General features: G+C 36.7%; 1 pseudogene; it reads left to right on the plus strand.

Annotated features, from left to right (window-relative positions):
* The first annotated feature begins 10,141 nt into the window (after positions 1–10,141).
* LOC111731651 lies at positions 10,142–10,260 on the plus strand (annotated as a pseudogene).
* The last annotated feature ends 95 nt before the right edge of the window (positions 10,261–10,355 follow it).

The following is a 10,355-nucleotide window of genomic DNA, read 5'->3' on the forward strand; positions in this document are numbered from 1 at the left end:
TTTTGTATGTGATTATCATTAAGCTTGTATAAAGGAAAGTCATGTATATATGTATATGTTAGTCCTTTTTCTTCTGTGTATGCCATATCTCCATGATGCTTTGGCAGATTCAGGTCTTTATTCACTTTCTTTTTCTGTTTTATTGTCTCAAATTATCCCTATTTATGCTATACATTAATTTCTAGGTTGCACTGGTTGTTGCCTTCTCTTTATAAAGTTTTTTTTTTTAACATTTAACCATTATATAATATTTAAATGTATAATACCCTATTTTTAATAAAGATTGCACTTTCCTGTTTCTGTCTGCCTGCTTCTCTTCTTACGCACAGTTATTTATTTATTTATTTATTTTGTCTTTTTGTTGCAGGTAGAATGATGCTCTTCATTTTTTCCTCTAATGCAGGCCTTGTGGTGAAAAATTCCCTCAGCTTTTGTATGGCAGAAATGTCTTTATTTCTTATTCACATCTGAAGGAGAATTTTGTCGGATATATTATTCCTGGCTGGTAATTTCTCTCTTTTAATAGTTTGAATATTTGGTTCCATTCCTTCCTAGCTCGTAAAGTTTGAGCTGAAAATTCTGATGGTAATGGGATTTCCTTTATAAGTTATTGCCTTCTTTTTCCTGGTTGCCTCAAGAATTTTTTCTTTTTCATTAATTTTTGGCAGTTTTAATATAATGCGTGTTGGAGAAATCCTTTTTTGGGTTGAGATAATTATGTATTCTGTTTGCTTCTTGGATTCGAGGATCCAATTCTTTTTATAGGTTTGAGAAATTCTCGTTGATTATTTGTTTGAATATACTCTCTTTTCCCTTCTCCCTCTCTTCTCTTTCTGGTATACCTATTTTTTAAATGTTGCTTTTTCTGATGGTGTCTGTTAGTTCTAGTATAGTTCTTTTCTTTTATTTTTTTTCCACTTTCAAGTCTCTCTTGTTTTCCATCTGCATTATTTCCAGACTTCTGTCCTTGATATCATTAATCCTTTCCTCTATCTGGTCAGTTCTATTTTCAAACTTGCTATTTTATTCTTTATCTCTTTTAATGAGTTATTCATCTCCAGAAGTTCTATTTGGTTCTTTTTCAGAGTTTAAATATCCTTGGTAAAGTATTCCTGTTGTTCATTGATTTGGTTTCTAAGTTCATAGAACTATTGATCAGAATTTTCTTCCATTGTTGAGTTTTTCCAGACATGCAGTTTTGAATTCTCTGTCATTTAAAACATATATTTCTATATCTTTCAGTTTATTTTATGGAGATTTTAAATTTTCTTTCTGAGCTGCCTTGTCATTTTTGTTGTTTATGGCGTTTGATGGACTAGTTCTCCTAGGCATTAATGGGAATGTTTTCCACTTTTTAAAAAAAAAAAATATTATGTAATGATCTCTCTTTAGCAAGTTGATAAAAATTTTATTTTATTTTTTTATTTTAATTTTGTATTTTCAATAGGTGGTACTCATGACTATTGCACTGCCCAAGCCTCCTGGATCTCTCTTTTCAGGTTAAAAATGCCCTTTATTCTCTGGGGATGTGTGTGTCTCCTCTGCAATCAAGTTGCCTCTGTCCCAGGGCTCTACCCCTGTGGGAGAATGTGAAGGACGATGGGGGTCTGAGCCTCGGAAAAGGCCCTGAAATCTTGGTACTGCTCCAAGAGTCAAACGCAATTCTTCACTTCTTCGTTCCAAATCAGCCTGACTAGACGAGGCTTAGGTGGATTGAGAGAGGCCAGCAGTGTGTGTAGCTGTTTTCCTTCTGGTAATGCTGACACTGAAACTTCAGCTGCTTTGCATCTATATCTCTGCCCCTGTTACTGGGACAAGAAACAGTGTGTTTCAGATCTGGTTACTGCAAGTTTCTCCGGGGCCCAGTGCTAGCTCTGGAAGGGTGCAAGGGTCGGGGGAAGGTATGCTCTTGGGTGGTCGGAGGTGGCAACTAGGCTATGACTTAGCTTTCTGTCTGGCAGTGACGGTTTCTAAGACATAGCTGTTGCCCCTTCACCCTTGGTCTCTTGCTCTCAGTCCTGACCACTGGGCTCCGCTAAGCGGAATATGCTGATCACTCAGGCAGGGTTTTTAGGAGTTTCAAAGAGCTAAAAATCTACTGCATAATTTCCTCTTCCCCCTCCTCCTTCAGAAAGCTCCGGGCTGTGTTCCATAGCATCTGTCTTTGATCCTCTCTCCCTTTCCACCTTTCTGTCTGGCACAATTGGCCCACGTTCAGATGCTCTGATGCGTAGATCTCTCAGACATACTCATGTGCAGTTTAGCCATTATTTGTTGGATCGTAGATGTTCAGCTTGTTGTCATTTCAAGAGGAGAGTTCAGGGGAGATCCCTCACACCATCATGCTTCTGATGTCACTCAACCCAGATCGAATCTTCCCATTCATGATCACTGTGTTTCTCTATTAAGTGTTCTTTTATGTTCTTAAGTATCGTTTCATAATTCTCTTATTTTTGTGTCTCGAAGTATAATTCTCTTCTTAAAGGCTGTCTATTAGCTTTTGCTTTTTTAAGTCCAAGGTAGCAAGGTGAATTATAAAATATTTTGATGGTATTCTAAGTAGGATTGTTTCATTCATATTTTTTAATTTGTTATGATTGCTACTTATTCTTGTATGTAGATATTGTGCCCCAAAACTTATTATATTTGTTTATTACTTCTAATAGTTTATCTTAAGACTTTCTTCCAATTTTCATATCTTATTTATTCATTTTGTCTCATTATATTGACTATGCCTTCTAACACAGTGTTGAATTATTTCAGTAATAGCAAGAATACTTGCCTTTTTTTAAAAATTAATTAACATGCTTTCTTAGTTTTATTCTTAAGTTTGATGTTTAACTAATCAATGTCAGAAAGTTCTCTTTTTAGTTTGCTAATAATAATATATACATGCATTTTTAAAATTATGAGTATTAAATTGATTCACATTTTTCCTCATACTTAGAGATGATAATGTCTTTTTTCCTTTTATTCTAATAATGTAGTCATTAACTCCAATAACTTTTCTGATGTTGGATGACTCTTACATTCCTGGGATAAATTCACCAAGGCCATGATATATTTTTATTACTATTTTAAAGCATTGTTGGATTTAATTGACAAAATATTTATTAAGGAGTTTCGAAGCCATCTGACATATATTCATAAGTAAGGTTAGTCTATAATTGTATTTTTTTTTATTTTTCCTTGTCCTATTTTAATATCAGGGTTATAAAAACTAACCTTTAAACTTATGCTAGGAGAAATAAAACACTTCATGAATGGATGGAAGACAAAGCTGAGGAACTTGCACACAAAACCAGACTGGATAAGAAATATATAAAGAGAAAATATAAGAAAATTAGAAGATCACCTTGATGTAGGACAGGTCAGATTCTCAGAGTGAGAGGGACTCAAGCTCTGCTCTGAAAGAGAAAAGGGTTTTTTGCTGAGTACAAGAAAGAATTCAAATACCCACCAAATTTAGATTGAAAAAGAAAGTTTATTAGAGAAGGAGTAACACTCCATAGACAGAGTGTGGTGTCCTCTCAGAGGCGGAGAGTGAGAGAGATTAAGACAGACTCAGAGGGACAGAGACAATAGAGATGGGAACAGTGAGAGAGACAGAGTAAAGACACTGAGAAAGACCATGAGAAAGACACTGATAGAGACCCCAAATGTTCAAGGAATTCAGTTTATATATCATTATTTTGTTTCTGTGAATTATAATATACCGAATTTCCTTTCATATGGCATACAGTGAGGAAGGATGAGGATGTAGTGTGAAAATGTAAGAATATGTAGTGTGAAAGGCCTACTGGTAATTCCTAACTTTTGATCCGTAGGCTCTCCATGGTTTTAGCCATAGGGAATGATCTTGTTTTGCACAGGGCACCTCTTAAAGGCTTTGTTTTCTTGTTTTCCCTTCATAGTGTGGGGAAATGGATTGTTAGCAATCCCAGCAGAAATCCTCCCTTGATCTTCAGGTGTCCTCGTGGTCTGGTTGTAGGGCTGATCAGCATATTGCACTCTCTGAAAATAGCTTGATTTAACATTTTAATTCTCTTGCCTCCTCCCTACATTAACCCTAGGAAGTGAAATATTTGAATAATAGGCATTCTATAAGAAGAGAAGAATATGAAAGAGGAGTAATTAATTCAAAGAAGTAATTCAAAATTATTTTAATTTCCAAAAATTAAGAACATGAGTTTCCAGATTGAATGGGCCTACCAAGAACAATATGTGGAAAAGATCCACAAAAAGGTACATCATAGTGAAATTTCAGAACAATAGAGACAAAGAAACAGTTGTAAAAGCTTTCAGGTAGGAAAAAGTCGGTTATTTAGAAAGGGTCAGGAATCAAAATGACATCTTACTTCTCAGCAGCAACACCAATAGCAACAAGACTATGCAGCAATTCCTTCAAAATTCTGAGAGAAAAATATTTTTCTCTTAGAATTCTTTACCCAGTCAAAAAATATCAAATAAGAGAGTGAAATAAACATGTTTTTAGACTTGTCAAGTCAAAAAATTTAACTTCCATGAATCTTTTTGTAGGAATATACTGAAAGCTATGTTCTACCAATTAAGGAATACCAGTAAAATAAACCAAAATCTAATAAAAATAATAGAGAGTGGGGAGGGGTGACATCAGTAAGATGGTAGAGCAAGAAACCCTATACCTTTTCCTTCCACAAAATACTGATTCATCAACAACTCACAGGCACATTCTATTTGTGAGGAATCAGAAACCAAATGAAAGTCTTTTATATCTCAGTAGAAAATGAAACAACTCACTGAAGCTGGTAGGGAGATTTGAGAAACCCTTACACTAGAAAACCTGTCAGCAGTGCAACAACATAAGATCAGGAAGAGACTCCCTAGCTCCCAGCCTCACCTAGTGGTCTAACTATTCTGAGGGACTCCCCGAGGACTAGCTTCTGTCTTGGTGATCTTGTAGCTCTGACGATTCCAGCATAGGCTAGCTGCCCAGGGGACAATGGAGATCATAGCTTAGGCTGGTAGGTGCCATTGATCCTCATTACTTCTCAGCACAGAGTGAACAGATTAAAATCCCCAGCTTATAGGTTCCCACCATGGAGGAAAACTGTTGAACCATGTGTCCAGTGTCTCAATTTCTCAGGGACTGCTCAAAGACTAGCACTTGTCTTGCCAGTCTTGAAGCTCTGATGGGTCCAGCACAGTGTAGCTACCAGAGGAGAAGAGATAAATTGGCCTGAGCTAGTAAATGCTATAGCCCTCACCCTCTCCAATGTTCCTTTTTTAGGGTCTGTAGTTTATTTGACCTTATTTTATTTTATTTTATTTTTATCCTGTCCTGGACAATGCCTGTTGCCTTGCACGATCTATATTATGGGCTATAGGGATTTACATAGAGAAAATTATCCAACACTGTTCATGGGGTTCATTGCAAATCTATTTTCCCTAGTCTTAGAGGGCCCTCATTATATTTAAGAATCCTTGTATTTTTATAAACTTCCTATTCCAATACCCAATTACTGTTCCAGACTTTTTAGATTATGGACTTCTACTTGCCTTACACATTTTGTGTGTCCCTCAAGATCCATGCTCTCCATTTCAAAATCTCTTTCTCTCCTCCTCCACATCCTCCTCCTCCTTTTTTTTTTTTTTTTTTTTTGGCTAAGCTTCTGTCCTAGAAGAGAGGATGAAGTTTTTCTTTCATTTTCAAGGCAAATATCTCCTATCTTGCCCATCATTCTTCTTCTAAGACAATACTCCAATAATTATAAACTTCTCCGAGCATGAATTTTTAGGCCTTTCTTTTTTGGTTTCTTTCTCCTTACACTTACACCAATATAACAATGTATACAAGCACAGATGTGGTACTGACTTGAGCCTCAATTTTACTACTTAAGTGCTAAGTTTGAATAAGTCACCTAGCCTTACTGAGTTTTATTTTTCTTTCTACAAACAAGATTGTGTCAAAGGATTAAGTAAAATTATCTACATAGAATGCTGAGCAGAATGCCTAGAATATAGGAAGAACTAAATAGTCAGAGATTATGCTAAAAATGATGATTTTGATCAGTATAATGAAGTTCAGTCTTCCTCTATCCCAGAACAACTCTCCCTCATCTTCAGTATCTCCCTAAGTTAACTTTAATCACAGCCCTGCTTGAAAGTAGGCAGCCTATTCCCACCAACTCCTCCTACTTAACCATAGACTTCTGTTCTCAATGCTTGATTAAAATTCTCTTGATGAGGCTGAAACTTTTTAGTTCTTGTCCAGTGCTCCATCACCTATACCACAATGTCTCCTGTCAAATATGTTGACTGATTCCACTGGCACATTTTTCAATTATACATGATTTAATCTAGATCTAAACGATGGGTCTTAACAGTTGTTATTATGTAGGTTATCGGAAAAGACAAGATGGGCCTTCAACAGAAAAAGTGACATTTAATTTCTAAAGTGTCATTTCTTAAAGTACTATAATCCAGTGCTTCTGACCTCATTTTAAATCATTCTCATTCATTCCCCAACATTTGTCAATCCTATCGCCTTTCATCTACATTATGCTATTTTAAAAGTTTTTTAAAATAGAATATTTTATAAAATTTTATAAAAATCAAGGATTCTTGAATTAATAATCATTATAATATGACTTTTCTATGGGGTAGGTCTGCATCTAAAACCACTGAACTGCATCAAACTTAGGTCATATGTTCCCTTTCTTTTACAATTGAGCTTTAGCTCCATATACAGCTTCCTTGGGAAGGTGCTGAAGTCATTCCGACATTTCAGAGAAGTATAAGGCCTTGATTCAGGCAGCAGAGAAATCTAATTTTAAAGTCTAATAAGAAAATCTGGGCAGATGAATATCAAGGAGAAGGTGATGTTGATCTAGTTGAATGCACTGCAGAATTAAAACTTGATGGGAAATTACTGCACTTCAGGGAACAGGACCAGCAAAGGCTGAGAGTACAATGTGAGGATCAATATTGGAAGAGTAAAATAATTGAATTAGCAAACCCTCAAGACAAATAGGCTGAAGGGAACAATGGGCAGCAAAGCTCTGACTTATGAGTGTTAACAGTAATTAGGAAAGGAAATGGGCTCACATCTTTTGGAGTTAGCCCTGCTAACACTGTGGCTGGACACAGAATGCATCTTGTTCTAAAAGGGAAATCGCCGCTGTTGCTCTGGTAACCTAAGGCCGATTATTTCAGATCTAAGAGTGGTCAGAAATTCCAATTCAGGCTCTTGTAATGAAAAGAGCAAAGTATTTATTTCAATATCTGTCAGTCACTTACGAGCTGTGTGACCTGGGCAAAGTATTTAAGCCTAGTGTCCATCTATAAAATGGGGATAAAAAGAATTTCTATACTTTAGAGATATTGTACTGCTAAATGAGAAGGTGTATGTAAATGCCTAGCCTAGTGTTTGGCACATAGTTGGTGCTTGATAAATGTTAATTTCTTTTACTTTTTCTACTATCTCCCAATTTTTTAAATTTAGTATCGCCACCCTCAGTTTATAGGGAAAATAAATAAAAAATTATAGAAACTTACAACATTTTTTGTGTGTTTCTTTATTGCCAAAATCAAGAGATTTGGTTAAAACAAATTTAAGAATTATCAGTAATTCTATTATTCATACTTATATAATTTTATTTTAAACAGATGATTACACATTGTACTGTTTTAAACTAAGGTGGCTGAATGTTGGCTGGCTATCTTGTTAGTTGAAACAGTTCTCATTAACGGCCCTTAAAAAGCTGTGATTAAAAATAAAACAAACTTCTTACCACCTCAGCTAACTTGGAGACTAAAAGGTAAATACAGTTTATAATAAAGACTTCATGGAACATCTATCATTGGCCCTAATTATGTGCTTTATATATCTAATCTTCACCATAATTCCTAAATGGCAGATATTATTATCCATATTTACACATGAGGAATCTGAGATTTAGAGACATTATTCAAGCCAACAGCCAAGACCCTATCTGAAGTCTCTGTGGCCCCAATCATATACCTTTTTCACTGTGTTAGCTTGCCAAGCTAACCAAACAGCAGTTGGTTGGCTGTTAGCCGCTCTCCAGTTATTGAGTTCAGTTAAGGCCAACCTCATTTATTCTGTTTTAATTGTACCACACTTTTGAAGGAAGAGTGTCAAATTCATGTTTTAGGCTGAGATAGGTGTTCCTTAATAGCAAATCCAAACTATTCCAGGAAGACATTTCAGTAGAAAGCCTTGTGAAAATACACTATCTACTGAGGTGGAAGTGAGGTTTTCTATGCGTTGTTATAAATCTTGCCTTTTATAGCAGGGATTTGTGTCACAAAAAGTATACACATGTTGGTTGAATTTACCAGCCAAGCCTGTAAATCTGTGTTTGTCTGATAATTGCTAATCCCATTGGCTCTCAGACTAAGAGAAATTATAATCACTGCTGTTTATTGGGCTCTTATAGGTGTTCAATATTATGTTGGATGCATAAAGTATGTTATTTATTCCTAATAACAACCTGGCAAAGTTTACGGATGGGGAAACTGAGGCACAGAGAGGATATTTAGCTTGCCCCAGATGGCTTGTAAGTAAAAGAGCTGGAACTCAAACTTGGTCTTACTTCAGAGCCCAGACTCTAGTCATTCTGCTCTGCAGAAACCTGCAAGAGTACAGTGACTTGGCCAAGAAGTGTCAGACCTATATTTTCTACAGAAGTATGTCAGGTTCCAAACCTCATGTCCGTTTTCAACTTTGGTTTTCTTAGTCCCATATTTGACTTTCTGTCATCACCTATCCCTTGGGGGATGCCCCTCTCTGGCTAGATAGCTCTGCTCTGATGAGATATATTCAGTGTTTCAGCTCCATTTGGGGGAAATGAAGCTGTCAACCTTTCATGGAAAGAGAAAATGTGTTTTCCAACCAGAGGGAATCTGACTTGTAAAGAGAGAACTCCTTGTTTCTAGTCCCTGATTGGTTTGTCCTCATGTAAATAAGGACTCCAAATCCTCACAGTTTGATTGGTCCAAAAAACACTGTCCTGATTGGTCAGAGTGGAGCTGAGCTGATTGGTCAGTGAAGATGTTAATTGATGGGCATATAGCTGTGCATTTCTCATTGGTCAGGGAAAGTCTCAGTCCTATTGGTTGAAAGAGGATTTCAAAAACTCCTTTATAAGGGTTGGCTTAGATGGCAGGAATGTAGCACTGGCAGGCAGTTCAATGTGAGTGCAGGCAGTTTAGTGCAGGCTTGTCTCTAAAGCATGGCTTGCATGATAAGCCCCTGTACAGAAATGGCCACTAGGCTCTGCTTTAAAATTTGAGCCCAGTTAGCAATGAGGAGTCCTTCTTGGTAGTTATCTTTTTTCTTTCTTTCTTTTTTTTTTTTTGGCAATGAGAGTAACAACCTGATCTTCCAATTTGGTGAACACATAAAGATGTGGGAAGAATGGTGCACCTGGAGAGAGAATGGAAACTCCACACCCTTCCCTCATAGCTTGCCCTGTGCATCTCTTCCATTTTAATGTTCAATTACACCCTTATCTTATTTTTCAGTAAAATAGTAAAGGTAAGAGAGTTTTTCTCCAAGTTCTATGAGCCGCTCTAGCAAATTAATCGAACCCAAGGAGAGAATTACTGGAATCTACAATTGATAGCCGCTGGGTCAGAAGCACCTGGATTTGGGACTGGTATCTGAAGTGTGTGTATGGGTGGGTGAAGCAGTCTGAACTCTTAACCTTTGTGATTTAACACTATGTACCAGTATATATTGACAGAATTACTCTGAATTGTAGAACACCCAGGTGGTGTCCAGAGCATTGCTGGAGGTAGTATGGGGGGAAACTCCTACGCGCCCACAAATCAGAATTCAGTGCAGAACCTAAAAGCACATCTTCATGTGCTTTAGTTTTCTCTTTCACACCTGGACTTTAAGCTGCCTGGGAACAGAAATAATGGCATTCCCTTTCCTATAGCATTTTGTACTGCTCCAGGAATACATCAGCTGCTTAATGAATACTGGTCAGGTATTAAATTGGCTCTGCATTTATTTCTGGTGTAGTACTTTTTGTGTCTTTGTTTTTAACTTTAGCCTCATTTCCTCACCTTCCTGTTTGAAATATCTCAAAAAGAGACATTAAAATTGGTATGTTTTAAATATAGGCCCATAGTCTATGGTCATGCCACTCTGAACAAGCCCGATCCCGTCTGATCTCAGAAGCTAAGCAGGGTTGGGCCTGGTTAGTACTTGGATGGGAGATTACCTAGGAAGACCAGGTGCTGTAGGCATAAAAAATATTTAAAAATTTAAAAAAGAAGGGATTTTAAGCTGGCAAGGTCTTTGCAATCTGCGAGGTCAACCAAGGGTTGCGTCGCCTAAAAAT

This window comes from Pteropus vampyrus, unplaced genomic scaffold (genome assembly GCF_000151845.1).
Source record: "Pteropus vampyrus isolate Shadow unplaced genomic scaffold, Pvam_2.0 Scaffold390, whole genome shotgun sequence".
Classification (NCBI taxonomy): Eukaryota; Metazoa; Chordata; class Mammalia; order Chiroptera; family Pteropodidae; genus Pteropus; species Pteropus vampyrus.